Source organism: Ambystoma mexicanum, chromosome 1p (assembly GCF_040938575.1).
Source record: "Ambystoma mexicanum isolate Mex_15411 chromosome 1p, UKY_AmexF1_1, whole genome shotgun sequence".
NCBI lineage: Eukaryota > Metazoa > Chordata > Amphibia > Caudata > Ambystomatidae > Ambystoma > Ambystoma mexicanum.
Window position 1 is genome coordinate 165,186,586 of NC_090921.1, and position 19,501 is coordinate 165,206,086.

At 48.2% G+C, this 19,501-nt stretch overlaps 1 protein-coding gene across 4 annotated transcripts in view; it reads right to left on the reverse strand.

Annotated features, from left to right (window-relative positions):
• Positions 1 to 19,501, reverse strand: part of GIGYF1 (GRB10 interacting GYF protein 1) — a 1,784,248-nt gene that overhangs the window by 628,771 nt on the left and 1,135,976 nt on the right. The window lies entirely within an intron of this gene.

A 19,501-nucleotide genomic window follows, 5' to 3' on the forward strand; every position in this document is an offset into this window, starting at 1 on the left:
CGAGCTAGGGGCCTTCACCTTGGGGAGGCGGGGGGGGGGGGGGGACCAGTGTCCCGCTCCCCCTTGGTCTTGTCCGACTGTCCAATCGGGGCTTCTCCAGAAGCTTACCCGGGTTGTCAGACTTCTTCCTCTTCGCTGAACCGGAGCATTGGCTCGCAGTCGAAGGTGCCAGGGACGCTGTGCCCGCCCGTCGCAACAGTGCTCCCTGTGCCCCCGGAATCACAGTGCTTGGCCTTCTGTTGGGCACCCGTTGCCGGGGCAACGTCAAATGTCTGAGAAGCCCACTCAGACTTCTTGAGGCTGGGGGAGGCATGCTGTGCCGATCCTTCATGGTGTGGGGGTCCTTCTCCTGGCAAAATGCACAGTCATCCTCCACATGCGATTGGTCGGAATGCAGGTAGTAGAGGCACACGGAATGCCTATCGTCCAAGTAGATGTTCCGCAGGCACATCGTGGACAAATCCTGAACAGAGCTGTCGAGTCTTCCTTCTCCTCTGCCATGTCCACGCGGGGTAGGCCTTGAAGATTCTGGAATCCTCCAAGAAGAAACTTAATGAAAAAAATCGCCCTTGAGGGGCGCTGAAGAATCTGGAAATGGGTCCCCGTTAATCGGAAGATGGATCGATGGAGCTCGAGGCTCGACTGTCTGGAAAAATTTAGTAGAACTATTAGAAAAACCACAGTAAAAGTTCGAGAGCAATAGCACGAGGACTCCCAACACTTGAACATGCGGAAACAATCTGAAGATGGCTGCCAGAGGAGGGGCTTAGGTAGAGGGCAGTCATTGGCTGGGGGCAGTAGGACCCAGAGACCAGTGATTGGTTGTTAGGAGAAAGACAGTTCAGAAATGAAACTGATTTTTTCTTTACCAACGATTCCCAGCCTGACGACGGGGAATATTCATGAGCATGTGAATCCATGCCAGACCCCATGCTGGAGAAGATGTTCATATCAATGAAAAATCTTCCTCACCTGGGTCAACCCCAGAACCTTTTGCTTTGACTAGGTAACTTTTACTGTCACTTTTATGGGTTACTTTTTTTTTTTTTAATGTCTCTCCACAGTGCATATTAGATGTTATAGTTTCCTACAACTATTTGGATTAGACTGGGTTGCCCCTATGGGCTTCCCTGTTAATTTCTCTTTGATGTACTTCGGTGAACTACAGTTCCCAAGTAGTAAAGATGGATTTTAAGTCCCCTTTACATTTTATATAGTGAGCTAGCACACCCCACCTTATGTGGAGTGCTGGGGGTGGGGGATACAATGCATCTCCCTTTCTTACTTACCTGGTAACATTTTGTTTACAATTGCAAGTTTTCTGGAATGGCTGGTGGCAGTGTAACTACTTTATTTTGTAGTCTTCATTACTCGCAGGCTGGTAATTCAGCCTTGGTAATGCACAGAAGGGGCACAATTTTGCTAAAATGGTGGACTCCCTTTTCGCCATTTATTGTGTGCCTGCTGTTTCGAAGGTCTTCCCCTGCCATTCTCGTCGGGAATGACCTCAGTGGCTGTTATGTCTTCGGCTGAATTCTGTGGATTCCCCATACCAGGCTCCAGAGTGTCTTGAAAGGCAGGAAGCGAGGGAGAAATCCAAAACTCTGCAGCCCTTTGTCTTCAGCCTTGCCTGAAAGGGAACATCTCCCAGTGGGGGGCTGTCTGCCCTCATTGGACAGACAGACTGCCACTTGCAGTAAAATGCGGGGAGAGAATGCAGAGGTTGTGCTGTAGTTCCTAATAAAGAACACAAATCTGCTGACAAGTCGACCACTGGAACAAAATCCGAAGATGAAGAAAACACGAGTGAGATGATTTCCAGCAGCGTGAGGGGTGCTGTACAACAGGAGCCTGCTGTCAGCCTTCCTTTCAAGCGACCTGTGCACTCTGAAAACAAAGACCCCAACCTAGAGCCTGGTGACCTGGCGGGGGAGCAATAAACCAATACCCTGGGACCTCGAGCCATTGTGCAGTGCACAGTCTTCCGAATTGAGCGTAAACTTTTGTTGCATTCTGCTGGAAATCCAGGATCACAATTTGAGTCCTAAAAGTCCTCTCAGAGTGCTGGACCTTGCAAACGACGAGAATCCAACAACTGAAATGCAGTCATCTTCTGACTCCTGAAAAGGGAGCGAAAACCCCAGGGCCGCATCAAGCCGTGAAGAAATTCTTGCCTGATGCCTTCTCGTTTGATCCTGGTTTCAAAATCTCTTCCAGAGTCCGGTCTTCCGTCTTCATGAACCGGGTTTTTGGCTGCAGATCCTGAAGTCTTCCTGATGCAACTCTTCTTCTGTGGTGAGTTACTGTGTTGGCTGGGGTATTTACTTACATGAAGCCTGTATGATTTCTTTAAAGTTTTTGGGGTGTGTCTTGTGATTGGGAGCCCTCTCGTCCAGTTCACCATAGCCCACTGCTGGAATCCTCTTAGAGTTTCTTCTTTGAAGTCCCTTGACCCCAACTAACTTTAAAGTGAATTACCTGTTTGAAGAGTCTTCCAGAGGAACTCTGACTTGCCTGCAACAGAAGCCAATCTCACCCTGCCTACAGCTGGCTCCTAGACCAATAGGGACACTCTTTTCCTCAGGAATGAGCTCATGTAATAGACTAGGGGAGGACTGCATAAGTAAATGATTCTGTCTTGACAAGAATAACAAGTGTTTGCAAGTACTTACTTGTGAAAGAGTTGGTTGGTAACCGAGTGTGGACACATTACCTTGAATGTGTGTTCTGCCATTATGAAAGGTATATGTAAGGTTGTTTTACTCACCTGTGAATTGGTTGTGCCTCTTTCCCAAAAGTAATGCTGTTGGCTTCACTATTTCTTTCGGATAATAGGTGTACAAGTTCCCAACTGGGTCTTGCCTACTCTAACCTGCTGTATAGCCTGTTTAGAATAGGTCTGCCTTAGGTTTTACCTACCTAGATTAACATTGAGTCATTCGTAAAATGTAACATTGGGGAGTATTGATAGCCTAGGAGCGAAGATTGATGCTCTAACCTGTAAGGTGGATGTATCGGCGATTCAAATTGAGAAACTGTGCGGTCGGATGGCAGAGGCGGAGCAGAGGATTGGGGACGGGGAAGATGAGATCTCCGCTCTCCAGAGAGAGGTGTCCTCTTTGCAACAGGCTGTTAAGAAAATAATGGCGAAGAATGATGACTTGGAAGGGAGATCGCGGAGGAACAATATAAGGATTACCGGGGTGGCTGAGTCCACTCGTATTGATAACATGGAACTCTTTGTTGAACAGCTTCTGAAGGAGGTTTTGGATAATCCGCCGGTTTCGAATAGGTTTATGGTTCAGAGAGCCCACCGTTCATTGTCGGCCAGGCCGCCCCCGGGAGCCCCGGAAAGGGCCATTATAGCCCAAATTTTCAACTACAGGGACCAGGATACCCGGTTGCACGTAGCCAGGGAAAAGAAGATCTTGCAATGGGGCTCATCAACAATACGCTTATAGCCAGCAGGTGCAGGATCAGAGGAAAACGTTTCTAAGCGTTAAGGCCATGCTGCGGAAGAAGGGGGTCCGCTATGCTATGATGTATCCCGCTAAACTTAGGGTGGTGCACGATGGTAAGGTGTCCTTTTTCACTACCCCTGAATCTGCCGAGAGGTTTGCCTTGAGCATTCCGGACACTGTGCCTCCTGCTCTGATGTCTCCGTGATTGGGAGCGGTTTGGCGTGCTTATGGGACTGCCTAAGGATGCATGATGGTTCCTGTGGGATAGCTATGTAAATATCTCATTGAGTTGTGACTGTACCAACTGAACTTGTTTTCTGGTGGGTGTTCGAACTGTGACGTGTAACCATGGTATTGAGCCTCCAAGCTTTATGAGCCGCAGATGCTGCCAGCTTCCCCCCGAGCCCAGCGGCCACTTAGCTTGGACTTGCATTGTTTATGGGGTTTAGGGTGGTGGGTGGGGTGAGGGGGCCAGTAGGTTGGGGTTTCTGGCGTGGGTGGAGGGAGGGAGGGGTGTGGGTTTGGTCTGTTATTTTGTTGGTATTGTGTGGGTGTTTGGGGGGAGGGGGTTTCCCAGGTTATTGAATGCACAGATGGAGAATTCAGCAGGTTTATATTTGGTGGTATTATCTGTCGAGTAATTGACTCTGACCTGACTACACAACTGTTGGGGTTCTCTCTTTTGGTTTAGGTGTGGTCGCCCGACATTCATACACAAGGACTGGGAGGGGTGGGCTCTCTGGTTGGTGTTGGTGGCGCTCTGGATGCGTCTGGACAGACTGAGTGTTCCTGTGGCTATGCCCTGGATGATATTTTGGCGACTGGGGCTCCTTCAACATATGCCCATGGGTGGTTGACATGAGTTCTCCCTCGGGGCAGGGTTCCCCTGACCCATTGGACATAGTTCTGCTCACATGGAATATTCGGGGCCTCACAAATGCGAAAAAGGTGCGCCTCATATCTAATTTTGCCAGGAATCATCAGGCAAACGTGTTATGTTTGCAAGAGACTCACCTGGGAAGGGGTTGCAAGGTCCCTGCCCTTTCTGGCTGGGGAATTCATAGGTATGGCTCTTCTTACTCTTCACATTCCCGGGGAATTGCGACCTACATCCATCGCCCTTTAGGATTTAAACTTTACAAGCAAGTGGCAGGCGAGGAGGGGTGATTTTTGTTGGTGGCTGGGGAGATCCATCCTATTTTATTCATCAACATTTATGGCCCTAATTATGACTCTCCCGACTTCTTCCAAAAATGCTCGCAGCATCTACGACTATTCCCGGGATATGAAATAGTGTGGGCGGGGGACTTTAATGTGGCCCTTTCTTCCACGTGGGACAGGTCGGCTTCGACTCATCGGTCGATTCCACACGCGGTGCAAAAATGGAAATCCATTGTAGGTGATTACCCCCTATTCGATGCTTGGCGACGGTGCGATCCTGATGGTCGGGAGTTCACGTTGCACTCTAGTGCAACACGGGAGTTCGTCCAGGATCGATTATGTATTTCTGTCCCTTGGCTTGGCCGGGCGGATATTCTCCCGCGTACCCTTTCTGACCATTCCCCAGTGCTGGTAAAATTTAAGGGACCACCTTCTCAACCTAGGCAGCTTCGCTGGAGGTTTCGCGCCCGAGCGTTGGAGGACTTGGTGTTCCGGGAAGGGCTCCGCCAGGCCATCACTGAGTTCTTTCAGTTTAACGCCAAGTCAGTTCCCAGTCCGGGGGTGGTTTGGGAAACTTTTAAGGTGTTTATACGAGGCTGGTGCATGTCGCAGGAGGGGGGGGGGTGTTGAAAGGTATTCATGGGGCGATAGTGCGTAAGGAGAGGCGATAGTGCGTAAGGAGAGGGAAATCAGAGACCTGGAACTCCTTAAGGGGAGCGCTGATTCACCAGACCTGCAAAATACTATTGCAGCAAGGAGGCGAGAGGCTCAGGCCCTGATGAACGACAAGGAGAGATTCTTGGGCGAACCTGTGGCCGCATCAAGATATGGGGAGGGGGATCGCCCGAGCAGGACCCTAGCCTGGGCTGTCAGACAGGAGAATCATTTGGAGCCTATTCTCGAGGTGGAATCCCAGGGTGGCCTGCTTGTCGGTTTAGGTCGATTTGACCGAAAACAAATGGTCGAAACGACCAAATGTTCAAAAAATGCTACCACCAAAGGATCGAACACCAAAAGTTCGATCCTTTGGTGGTAGCATTGGAAAAAAAACAGGGGCTGCGGGGGTGTCCCCGCATTGCCCCGCTCACTATACGTTATGGTATAGTGAGCGGGGGCTGTGGGGGACACCCCTGCAGCCGTCTGTGGTAAAAAAAAAGAAAAGGACCCTGCAGCGCTGGTTCCCTTTCATAGAAGTGTAAGGGAACTGGCGCTGCGGGAACCCAGCGTGAAGACAAGGTAAGTGGGGTTTGTTTAGGTTGGTGGTGTGCTGAGGGTGTGGGTGGGGGGTTGTTATGGGTGTGTGTTTTGTGTGTGTTTGTGTGTGTGTGTATGTATGTATGTGTTGTGTATGTATGTGTTGTGTATGTATGTGTTGTGTGTGTATGTGTTGTGTGTGTGTGTGTATGTGTGGAATGTGTGTGTGGAATGTGTATGTGGAATGTGTGTGTGGAATGTGTGTGTGAATGTGTGTGTGAATGTGTGTGTGAATGTGTGTGTGAATGTGTGTGTGAATGTGTGTGTGAATGTGTGTGTGAATGTGTGTGTGAATGTGTGTTTTTTCAAATTATCGGGCCCGAAATGACCGAAAACAAAGTGTTCGAACTTTTGGTCATTCAAACACTTTGTTTTCGGTCATTTCATTTTCGATAATTTGACATTCGGTCAAATCACTTGGATTCTGCTTGTCAGAGATGTGCTTGAGATAAACTAGGTATTTCGCCAGTACTATGAGCGGTTGTATACTGCTACTGGTTCGGCTGGGCATGACGATGTCACTGCCTTTCTTGATAGGGTCACCTTGGGTTGGCTGGATTCTGAGATTGGTGGGCTTCTTAATGAACCCCCCCCCGCTCAGAGGAGGAATCCCATAGGGTGATTATGTTCCTTCCGAATGGAAAGGCCGCGGGAACGGACGAGATATCGGCTGAATTATACAAAGCATACCCTGATTTGCTTATCCCTCACTTATGTAAAAAGTTTGAGGAGGCAGCATCCTCCGGGGTACTCACTGAGTCTACGCGCACTGCTTTGGTCACAGTATTACTTAGACCCAACAGGGATCCTAAACGGTGTTCCTTCTACCGCCCACTTTCATTAATAAACACAGATAATGAAATCATTGCTAAACTACTTGCAGATCGGCTTCTCCCTCACATGCCAGCACTAATCCTCCCCGACCAGGCGGGTTTTATTCCGGGGCGATCCACTCAGAACAATCTGCGTAGAGTATTTACTATGATGCACAATGTAAATCCGGAGGTCCCGATTGCGGTAGTATCCTTGGACGCGGAAAAGGCGTTTGATTCTGTGGAACGGCCTTTCCTGTTCGAGGTTTTACATCGCTCAGGCATCGGTTCTGCGTATCTTGCTTGGATCAGCCTTCTATATGCGGCTCCACGAGCACAGGTCTATATGAACGGGGTTCAATCCACCCCCACCTAGCCCTTCCCGGGGCACTAGGCAGGGCTGTCCCTTTTCCCCCTCTCTTATTTACCCTGGCTATCGAGCCGGTGGCCTGTGTATTGAGGGAATTCCACTCTCATCGTGGTGTGCTACTCCGATCCTGTTTATCTATCATCTCACTCTACGCGGATGACATGCTTTTATATATAAAACATCCTTGCACAAACCTGCAATCCGTGATGAGGCAGATAGTTGAGTTTGGTGCCCTGTCTGGGCTACAGATAAACTGGTCCAAGTCAGAGGTACTTCCGCTTACACCGGGAGTCACCCCTCAGGATGTGGGAGAGGCCTTTGCGTGGTGTCCGCAGGGGATCCGATATTTGGGTATCAGGGTATCCACTTCACCAGCGCTTTTGTTTCAGGAAAATTATGTTTCTACCCTGTAATATTTGGAACACCGGGTGGTGTCTTGGGTCCAGCTTCCCATCTCCCAGGCGGCCCGCATCTCCCTAGCCAAAATGATTGTTTTACCGAAGCTGTTGTATATTTTTTAACAACGTTCCGGTATGGCCCCCGGTGTCATTCTGGAATTGTATAGAGTCTTTGCTGACTAGATTGATCTGGGCGGGGAAACGATCCCTCATTTCTCTGCGCTCAATGTACGGTTCATATGTTCAGGGGGGTTTTGAGGTTTCCAATTTGTTCCTCTATTTTCTCGTAGCACAGATCCAGTACTCGATTTGGTGGTGGTCTCCAAAGAACGATGTGCCACAGTCGCAGCTGGAGAGGTCGATTGCTCAAACGGAGGACCTTAGAAGCTACCTCTGGGCTGTACGGGAGCGCCATTTGAGGTCAGAAGTTCAGCCGTTGGAGATCACTCAAGTTCTGAGACAGTCTGGCGGGGCTGGTGGGGGTGGGCTCGTGGTATTCACCCAAGATGGCCATATATAGGGTCCGTGGGATCCCTCTTACATTTGAACACATCTTTATTCAGCATTTCAAGAGCCTGCACATTCAAACTCTGGCCGATGTAACACCTCAAGGGAAATTCATAACTTAGGAAAACCTCAAGGCGAGAGGCGACTGGACTCCGATCACACAGTTGTTATATTTTCGCCTCCACGAGGTACTGAAATCGAAACTTCCCTAAGGCACCAGAAACCTCCCCCATCTTAGAGTATATTGTGGCCCCGCCCTCTTCTAGAAAAGTGATTTCTTCGTTGTATTGTCTAGCTCAGGGGCTTGGGAGCTGTCCTTCCTTCTCCTACAAAGCTAAATGGGAAGGTAGCATGGCACGCTCATTACCCGACGACCAATGGAATGACGCACGTGCTCAAACTAAGACGATTTCTAGTAATAACAGATTTCGCCTGATTCACTAAGTTTTTGCATCAACTGTATTATTCTCCTCTGACTTTGCATAAACTGTTTCCCCTTCGGTCATCGGAGTGCAGGAGATGTCATCAGTCCTCGCCGATTTTTACCATGTAGCGTGGTCCTGTCCCCATGTCCAGGCTTTCTGGTGTGCTGTTGCTGAGGTGATGGGGCAGGTATTAGAGATCTCAATCCCTTTCACTCCAGAAACATGGGTGCGGTCTTGGGTGGATTTACCTGTACGCAGCTATAGAAACCTGTTTGGAATGGCTTCAGTGGTTGCTAAATCTCTGGTGGCACGAGCATGGGGGTCTCCTAAGGACCCGTCAATACATCAATGGGTGAACTGCATATCGATGTATGAGCGTAGAGAGTCGCAGTACAACCAAACACTCCCTCTTAATAGTAGGCCCAAGGACTATTGGCACTCTTTAAGGAGCTATATGGCTTGTGAATCAGACTCAGGGAGCGCCCTCTCTTCGCAAGATAACGAGGAGGGCGACCAAGACCGGAGTTGAAGTTTATTGATTTTGTAATTTTGTTCAGTATTTCCGCAGGATGCGGGCCTAGTGGTAACTGGTTAACTGTCTTTATGAAGTTCGTCTAGATTAATGTATCGTAGGTGAAATTCCTGTCATTAGGATGTGGTCTGTTGCATGTATTGATGACCTGGGGGGAATTTTAGGGTGGGTGTGGAGGTTGGGGGGGGTTTGTTCCCTTGTGGGGAGTTATTGCTGGTCAATTTTCTGTTCTTCCGTTTGTTAGGTGGTACTGACATGGCCTGTTGTGTTCTGTGTTATGAAACTCGAAAACTAATAAAGAAGGTTTTTTTACAAAATGTAACATTGGGTTTTGCTTTCCCTGGTATGTTTTGTACAGTTGCTAAAACAGTCTTAGGATTATACCTACTTTTAAGTTGCTGAAAGCTCCTTTAAAAAGTATATAGATTTTACTTACCTTGAGTTAGCTGTGTGCCATCAATAAGTTAAGAGTTATTGCTTACTCAATCTGTGTTCCACTGATCTGAAAAGCAAAGGTAATTGTATATTACACCAAAAAAGCCTTACTCACCTAGAATAACTGTGCTATCCTCAAAGGTAGGAACAAGTTACTTACCTGCAACTATTTTTCTCCAGCATGGCTCTGGCATGGATTCACATGCTCATGAATATTCCCAGTCGTCAGGCCAGGAATCCTCGGTAAAAGAAAAACAGATTCATTTTCACACTGTATTTCACCTCTAAACCAATCACTTTACTCTGGGTCATACTGCCCCAGCCAATGACAGTCCTCCCCCTAAGCCCCTCTGGCAGCAATCTTCAGATTTGGAAAGCACTTAAAGTGGAAGTTAGACCGAGAAGAGCCGCAGGGGGTTGTAGGGAGGGTTCGCATGCAACTTCATCACAGACCCATGCTGGAGAACAATCGTTACAGGTAAGTAACTTGCTCCTTGTCCAGCATGGGGTCTGGCATGGATTCACATCCTCATGAATAAAGAGTACATAGCAGTACGTAAATACACAGCCACTGGAGGTGGCAAGGCTCAACAGAAGCAATTATGTTTACCTCCGGAACAGGCTCACCTTCAAGCGAACAGATTGCGTAGCACTGTTTGGCTGACCCTGGACTCCTCTCTAGAATCCCGGTCGACGCAGTAGAATCTTGTGAAGGTATGCGTGAACCTCCACGTAGCAGCCCGGCAGATGTCCAGCAAGGGCACACCAGACAGGAATGCAGACATCGCAACAATGGCTCTGGTAATGGGCTCTCGGGTGGCCGGGCTGAAGTCGGTTTGCCAACCAGTGACAGTGTGTGATGCAGCCGCAGAGCCAGCTGGAGATTGTTGGGGAGAATTCTCAAAAATGTGCTAATTCCCATCCCCTTAGAGGCCCCCAGCAACTTTGCTGGATTTTGAGGACTTTGCTTTTTTTTACCTGGAAAAGTGTGTGAGCCTTTTTTCCAACTCTCATGTATTTTGATGCGTTTTACTCTTGAGTTCTTTGATTATGGCGTTTTAAGATAACGCCATAGGCATCCTCTTTTCATGTGTGTTACACAGCACCCTCTGCAGTAACACTATCTTACAATAGGGTGCTGGAAGGGTTACTTAGTTCGCAGCCACAAAAAGGCACCCATGGATGCCATTTTTGTCAAAATGGCCACGGTGGTCTTTCTTTGCCATTTCTTGATGGAAAGGTCCTTCTTGAGATTTACTCTGCGCACCAAACCAGGTTTGGTCCCTTTGTTCGTTTGGTCTTTGGCGGGAATCACACAAGTGAAGCCTACCTCTGGCTCAAGGGTATCGGGCGGGGGCAAGAAGCAAGGGAGGTGCCCGAAACTCCCTGTGCTTAGTCTCCTAGGAGACAGGGAAGCACTCTTAGGTGATGGCCGGCTGGCTGTCTGGCAAGGACAGTCACTCTGCTGTGTGATTGGCAGCTAGGCTGGAATGAATGGGAGAAACCTGAATAAAATGCAAGGCTTATTGGCTTGGAAGGCAGAGTCGACCACTGGACGAAGGAATCTGAAGACCACCTTGGAAGAGGACACCTGCTGCAGTGCTGCAACTCCAAATTCGTATCGACAGAGAAGCCCCTGCAAGGATGACTTCTCCCCTTGAGTGGGTGGGACCAATCAACTCCAAAGTAAGCCGACTGGACATCCTTCTCGGAGCTGGTTGAATTTCCACAGAGTTGCTGCTGGAAACCTTATTGCCAGGGAGAGGAACACCAGATTGTGTGTGTTGCTTTAAAGCTGGCCTAGAGCTCCAGGAAGGTCCTCTGGACTCCCAGGAAGCAGGACTGACTGAGCCCCCTCAACAGAGTGCGGTACCCCATAAGCAAGGAAAGCCCATCTCGACAGCCAGGAAACGCAGTGTTGCTATATGCGGTAGACGCTAGGTGCTGAAACACTGAACAGCCACTGATTTAAAGATTCCTGGTTGCGAGTGGTAAACGTTCCATTGAAGTGCAGGATTCTCCAGAGGTCCTCCCTCTTGTCTCCACGACTGAGCTCCAAGAACGGTGAGATCTGCAGAGCTGCTCATGAACAGAAGTCATCTGCTGCACTTTTTCTTCAATACAAAAGGTACTGTAAAAAGTCTGAGAGAACTTACCTCTTGCTGTAGAGTTTCTTGCATCTTCTACCCCTCACAAGTCTAACGGCTTGTGGCCCTACATTTGATGATTCTTTTCTTCAAAAACGTCTAAAACATTGTTGAACGACTTTTCTACTTACCTACCAGAAGTGCTTCATCCTATATAAGACTTTTGCCCATTGACTTTGGCTTAGCCTGTTGTACTGAATGACTCTTCTTGGGGGATCCGAAAGTATTTGCCTGCTCAAGAATATTTCTGGTCTCTTGTTGTTCTAATAACCTTTACCTTTTACCAACTTCTAAGAGTATTCTAAATACCAACAGTAAGATATTAATGTCCCCAGCTCCCTAGCTATTGAAGTCACCTGAGGGTGTAGGTTGCGTCTGTGGGCCATCCCAAAATGGTCTTTACTGATTTAGAAACTAAGAGTGTACAGTATTGAAGTGTATTTGTGTGTTACTTTTATGTTGTTCCCTTCTGAAGAAGGCTTATTCTAATATACTGGTAAATAAATTAATAATTGTTTATTCAAGAAACCTTGTGTCTAAGAGTTTATTTGAATGCTTGTCACTGTGAGTCTCTGTGTAACTCCGCTACAGCTCACATTGACCCCTCTTAAAATAAGCCTGGCTGCTGAACACACTACCAAAACTGTGTAGTACAATCTTATACCAAAGATTGGGTTTCCTATACCTGTATTCTGTAACGCTCACCTGATTCCCACAGAGGCGCAGGTCTGGCTTCGAGTGCTGATGCTTCTTCAATGGTGAAGCGCAGGACTCTGAAGATGAACAGGAAGGGCCCTCTACTCTGGCTACTCCGGTTCGCAGGCATATTCCCCTGTGCGTGAAAAGGGAGTATTACCTACTGACTGAGTTATGCTCAAGCCTCCCACTCTCTTCCAACCCTCCACAATACCCTTCTACGATTCCCCGTGAAGTCTCACCTTAGGGTCAGGAAGGATGAGCTCTCCATCCTGCTTCCGATGCAGGGGCGCGCTGAAACCCAGTTACTTCACTGGATTGAGGATTGATGGGAGTTCAGGTAAGCTTGACTATTCAGGTAAGGCTCTGTAAAAGTTCTGTTGCAAGTTCAAAAGTCCAAGCTTAATAATGTTCATTGTCTTTTTGCAGCAAGCGCTAATGCTTAAGTCTTTTTTTCCCCTTAGGGGCCGGGGTTCTGAATGCCGGAGATATGGCGCCGACCCGAAGTGAAACATGCAGTTCCAGTTCCAGTAAATGGCAGGTTAGTTCTGGATGAGCGCTCGGGAACTGTCTTTGCATACGCTCATTCAATGTCTGTCTTTTTTCCCCATAGGGGCCGGGGTCCGGAAAATGCCTGGAAGCGGCAAGACCCGAAATGAAATGGGAATGACCCAACAGGTAAGTCTTATTCCCTTCCTTCTCTCACCTCTTATTCTTGTCTTTTTCTCTAGGCTCTGGGAAGTGGCTGTGTATCCGGATGATCGCTGCTGAAGATGGAGGAACCCAGGAAAGGTGAGTGAAAAGCAGCGCTGCAGTGATTGTAACGAAATGCTTTTAAAAATAATGTCTTCCCTTTCAGGATCGTCGTTGATGTCTCCGTGGTGCAGATTTAGCTGGTAAGGTCTCTCGTCTCCCTTTGTAGGTGACCCAGGATGCTGACAGGCGTGGCTGAAGTCCAGATGCAGAAGCTGACACGGTGAGCGTCCAGCTGCGAGGAGCAGAACAACGCGAAGCGTGAGTTGCTGATCGGGTGTGGTTTAAATAGCTTTGGAAGAAGTCCCAAGTGTGTATCCTTCCTCCAATCAGGTATGTATCCTTCCCCGACCACATCTGGGTGGAAAGTAGTCCCACAGGTAAAGTAGTTCCATTCAGGCCTCAAGAGGGCCTGGATGTGGCAGCATGGTCTGCATCAGGTAAGTGCACATTAAAACACTTGAACACATGTCTAGCTTTATGAGCCTGGCGCCTAAGGCGCCAGGACAGAGGTCCAACATGAGCCTGGCGCCTAAGGCGCCAGGACTGCGTCCAAAGGGCCCCAACTTGGGCCCGCTGGCACTCCCCTGGGGGAAATGATGCCTGCCTCTGGGGTTGCTGGGTCGGACCTGGCTCCTTGGAGGTAGGCATCATGACATATTCAGAGTTGTTTTAGTGCACCAAAGGGTACTGCATACAAACTTTGCCTAACACTTAGAAGCCCGCTCAGATTTCACGGAACCAAGAGAAGCATGCTCCCGTGAACCACCCGGTGCAGAGGCCTTGGCCTGCAGCCACTCTTTCAGCCGTTTATACCGATCCTTCAACGTGCCTTTCAAGATTTCACGACAAAACGCACAATCCGCCTCCTTATGCGTTGGGTACAGGCAGTACACGCACTGGGACTGTTTATCATCCTGGCTGACCTCTTTCCTTGCCGATTGACACTCCCAGGTACAACTTGGGTTGTTCCTATCCTCGATCTCCCCGTCTACCTGTGGTGTTCCCTAGGGGTCTAACCTCAAGCCCTGGCTTTTCAGCCAATACCGGGCAACTCTCGCCTACTGCATTTCCATTTTCTGCTCAAACTTCAAGTGCTACGCTGATGACACCCAACTCTTTCAGGCTTCCCTCAGACACCTCCTCTCCTTCCCTCATCTCCGATTGCCTACTCGTTATTCAAAAATGGTGTGCCAACTATCTGTCTAAATGCCAACTAGACTGAGATCCTCCTCATTGGTACACCGTACCCATTCTTTTCCCTCACTCTCTGGCCGGTCTCTCTTGGCTCTCCTCCTACCCCTACCTGCGAGGCGAAGAATCTCAGGGTCATATTTGACTCCACGTTTTCCTTCTGCGCACACATCTCTGACGTCTCTAAAAAGTCAAACTTCTTACTGTACCTCCTTAGAGGTACTCTGGCTTTCCTCTCCTTCCCACAGAAGCTCAGAGTCTCTCAAGCTCTGGTTCTCGCTAGGTTGGATAACTCCAACAGCCTCTTATAATCAACCTGCCTCCACTCTCCGCCCTTTACAACTAATCCAGAACAGGACTGCGAGAATTGTCCTTGGCCTCAAGCCCAGGGATCGCATCTCTCAAACTCTGAAATCTGTTTATTAGCTCACAGTGGATTCAAGGATTACATTTAAAACCCTCTGCATTTTCCACAAGGCTTTCTGGGTCCTGGGTCCAAATTACCTTCAACTATCCCTCCGTAAATACCTCCCCGCTCGAGCCCTTTGCTCCTCTACTTCTAACTCCCTCAAAGAATCGAGCTGGGGGCAGACCTCTGTCTTTGGCTGGGGCCTCCCTATGAACAGCCTATCGGCCACCTTGACACTTGAGGAGAACCATCTCCGGTTCCAGAAGCACCTCAAAACCTTCGTATTCGCTTCTGCCTCTGCCCCTCTTCTCCCCTGCTGATCTGCTTTCTCTCCTGGCACCATGCACCTGGCCACCATCTGTCCTTTGGTCCCAGGTACCTTCTCATCCTGCACTGCCTCCAGGCCACCCCTTGCACTGGGATCTGTATCCATACAGTCCCCCACTTTTCTTCTGCACTTAGATACACCCTATCTGACTAATCATGAACTTGCCACTTGCTGGCTGCACTACCACTTTTCATTACCTGTATTTATTGGTTTATTTAACTTATTATTTATTCTGCTCCCTCCTCTGTTCCGCAGTTTCCACTTCTCCCACTTACTCACACTTCCCCCTTTTCCATGCACTTGCACATTCTTAATGTCACTGGGCCTAGTAAGATAGTTTTCGTTTCTCCCTTGTTCCCCTCCCTTTGCTTGGTCGTGCTCTGAAACACTTGTGTATGAGCGCAATATAAATAAAATATATCATGTAAACATTCCGCAACCCGCAGTCCGAGCAAAGCTTGATAAGGGAAGCGGAATCCTCGTCCGAAATGATCCATGCGGTGTATGCCTGAAGAATCATCTGGAAGCTTCCACAAAGAAATGCGACGATATCCGCCCTTGAGGGGTGCTGAAGAATCCGAAAAATTGGTCCCCATTAATCAGAAGGAAGATCGATGGCGTACACAGGCTCGATTGACCGAAAACCACAGTATCACTCTTCCAAAAAACGAAATACGCAGTAACAGCTTGAGAGCGAAGCACAAGGACTCCCAACACTTGAAAGTGCGGTAAAAATCTGAAGATGTCTGCCAGAGGGGGGGGGGGGGGGGCGGGGGAAAGGTGGGTGTGCTGGGGTAGAGGGCAGTCTTTGGCTGAGGGCAGTAGGACCCAGAGCTCACTGGTTGTTGGGAGAAAGACAGTTCAGAAATGAAAAACTGATTTTTCCTTTTACAGAGGATTCCCAGCCTGACGACGGGGGAATATTCATGAGCATGTAAAGCCATGCCAGACCCCATGATGGAGAACTTGTTCTTCGAATGGATTGTGCCCTCCCAAGTATTCCCCATCTTTGATAGACTCCCAAAGCAGTATTAGATTTGGTGGAGGGAGTAAACATTTTGTTTTTAATGGTTTTTAAAACGCGTGAGGGATCTTGGGTACAATACATGTCACGTTAGGGATAGCGTTACAGGTATGTCCATGTCGACACCCCCTTCTGATCCTCGAAAGACAAGATGCAATACTCCGCGGTTACCACTGGATGTCAGACCATATGCACAGCATTTGATTCTAAGCAGATTAACAAACCTCCGAAGTAAAGGTTTCTCTGTGTGGATCCAACCTATGTAATCTTTCCTCCTCTTTGCCAGAATGGGGTGGAGGATAGACAGTGGGAAACAATGTTCTGTCATAAATAAAAATCAGAAATGATTTTGGGTAAAAATTAAATTTAACGCTTAGTACAACTCTATCATTATGGACGATAGTAAAGGGTGGCTTTGATAAAAGTGCCTGCAAATCACACTCTACGGGCTGAAGTTAATGCAACCAAGAGAATGGTTTTAAATGTTAACCTTAATGAACATGAATGTAAGGGTGCAAAGGGTGCACACATTAGACCTGTTAGTACCCGATTGAGGCCTCAACTGGTACCTGGAAAGGAGATGGTGGGAACAGATTGGCGAGTCCCTTTAGAAATTGTGTTACCAGTGGAATTTTGAAATATGAACATTCTTCTGATGAGCGCTTAAGGATGGATAGCACTACCAAATAGCCGTTAATAGTTCCAACCTGGAGCCCCAGATTGGCTAAGGATAGTAGAAAGGATAACACTTCTGGTGTTTTGCACCGATACGGGGCTACATTCTTGTCTTTGCATCAGCTGCAGAATTTGTTCCAACGGCAGCGGTACACAGACGTTGGTTTCTGGCCTTCTGGCCGAAAGCAAAATATCCATTACGTCATCCGAGAGGTCCCAATCCTTGCATCTCAGCCTCTCAGAAACAGTGCGTGAAGACTGAATGCCTTGACCTCTGGATGGAGAACCCAACCCTCCTCTTGCAAGAGAAGGTCCTCTCCTTGTGTAAGACTCATTGGAGGGCAGATCGAAATGTCCAGAAGAACTGGGTACCACGTACTCCTGGCCAAATCCGGGGCTATTAGGATCATGCGTTTCCTGAACTTTCTCAACCTCCAAATCACGCGAGGAATGACAAACTGGAGGAAACGCATACAGGAGTGGAAACTCCCAATCCACTACAAACGCATCCCCTAGAGCCCTTCTAGGGTGAAATTCCTTGAAGCAGTACATTTCACATTTCCTGTTGGCAGTGGTTGCAAACAGATCCACATTGAGTGGTTCCTCAAAGGGTGATCTCTCGAAGGACTTCCCGAGCTAGTTCCCATTCGTGGGAGACTGTGCTCTGCCTGCTCAGAGCGTCCGCCGCAGTGTTCTCTTCTCCAGTTAGGTGACCTACCGATAGAGGGATTCCTTCTTTAATTGCCCAGTACCAGAGCAGCATTCCTTCTCTGCACAGTGGTAGTGACCCTACACCTCATCTCTTATTGAGGTAGTACATGGCCACTGTGTTGTCAGTCATTATCAGGACATTCTTTCCACATATAGAGGGCAGAAAGGACCTTCAGTGCTAGTCTGATTTCCCTCATCTCCAAAAGATTGATATGTAGTTTGACCCTGATGGAGACCAACGACCGCTGACTGTCAGATCGTTGGTGTGGGCTCCCCACCCAGTGAGTGAGGCATCCGTTGTCAGACAAAGTTTGTATGCAGTACCCTCTGGGACCACTACACACAACTCTGACTACAGGTATAGGCAACCCAACCTTTGGTATAAGCTTGTACTACACAGTTTTGGTAGCGTGTTGAGCAGCCAGGCTTATCTCAAGAGGGGAAATGTGAGCTGTAGTGGAGTTACACAACGATTCACAGTTATAGGTATTCAAATAAACTCTTACACTCAAGGTTTCCTGCATAAACAATTATTAATTTATCAGTCAGTTATAGAGCCTTCTTCAGAAGGGAGCAATAGAATAGTAACAAATACACTTCCATACTATACACTTAGTTTCTCAATCAGTAAATACCCTTTTGGGATGGCCCACAGACAACCTACACCCACAGGTGACTTCAATAACTAGGGTGCTGGGGACATTAATATCTTACTGTTGGCAATACTCTTAAAAGTTGGTAAGAGGCAAAGGTTATTAGAACAAGAGATCACAAATATTACATTTAGATTTTCCTAGAAGAGTCATTCAGTTCAATCGGCTAAGCCAAAACAATGGGCAAAAGTCTTGTATAGGATAAAGCACTTCTGGTAAGTAAATGGAAAAGTCTTCGCACAAGTTCTTAGAAGTCTTTGATGAAAAGAAGAATCAAATGTAGGGCCACAAGCTGATTAGAATTGTGAGTTGCAGAAGTGGCAAGTTCTCTCAGACTTTTTGCAGTACCTTTAAAGATGAAGAAGATGCAGCAGATGACTCCAGTTCCTGTGCAGCTCTGCAGGTCTCACTGTTCCTGGGCCTCGGTCGTGGGGACAAAAAGGGAGGATGTCGGGGGGACTCCTGCACTGCACTGGGATGGTCAAAACTCGCAACCAGTAAACTTCACTTTCAGTGGCTGTTCAGCGTGTCAACTCTTCGAGTGAACAGCAAATAGCAACACCGCAGTTCCTGGCTGCCGAGATGGACTTTCCATGCTTCTGGGGTTCCGCACTCTGTTGAGGGCGCTCTGGCTTGGTCAGTCCTGCTTCGTGGGAGTCCAGACGATCTTCCAAAAGCTCTAAGCCAGCTTAAAAGAAGTGCACACAATCTGGTGTTCCTCTCCCTGGCTATACGGTTTCCAACAGCAAACAGCTACTCTGTGGACATTCAACCAGCTCCGAGATGGATGTCCAGGTGGCTTACATTGGAGCGGATTGGTCCCACCAACTCAAGGGGAGCAGTCGTCCTTGCTTCTCTGTTGATGCAAATCTGGCATTTCGGCACTGCAGCAAGGCTTCACCGGACAAACCAACTGTCCATGAGTTGCAGCAGCCGTCCTCTCAAGTTCTTCTTCGGTTCCTTCGGCCAGTGGTCGACTCAGCCTTCCAAGCCAAAGGACTCTCCTTTTATTCAGTTCTCTCCCATTCATTCCAGTCTAGCTGTCAGTCACCCAGCAGAGTGGCTGTCCTTGCTGGACAGTCACCCAGCCAATTACCACAGAGCGCATTTGGGGCTCCTAGGAGACTAAGCACAGGGAGTTTCGGGAACCTCCCTCACTTTCTGCCTACCCCAGACACTCTGGAGCCAGAGGCGGGTTTCACTCATGGTGCCCGCTAAAGACAAAATGAACAAAGAAACCAAACCTGGATTGGCGCACAGAGCAAATCTCAAGAAGGACCTTTCCACAAAGAAATGGTGAAAAAAGAAGACCGGGCGCCATTTTGACAAAGATGGCTCCCGTGTGTGCTTTACTATAGCTGCGAACACAGCCTGCGGTAAAGGCACACTATTAGTTCAAACAAAACTACTGCCACCAGCCATTCAGTGAGGAAAAGGTAACAAAACATTTTACATGAGAAACTAGACAAAGGGAATACTAGGTAACCCCTCCAGCACTAATATAAGATTGGGCCTGTTGGGTCTAGAAATGTACAATGGTAAAGTCAATTTCAATT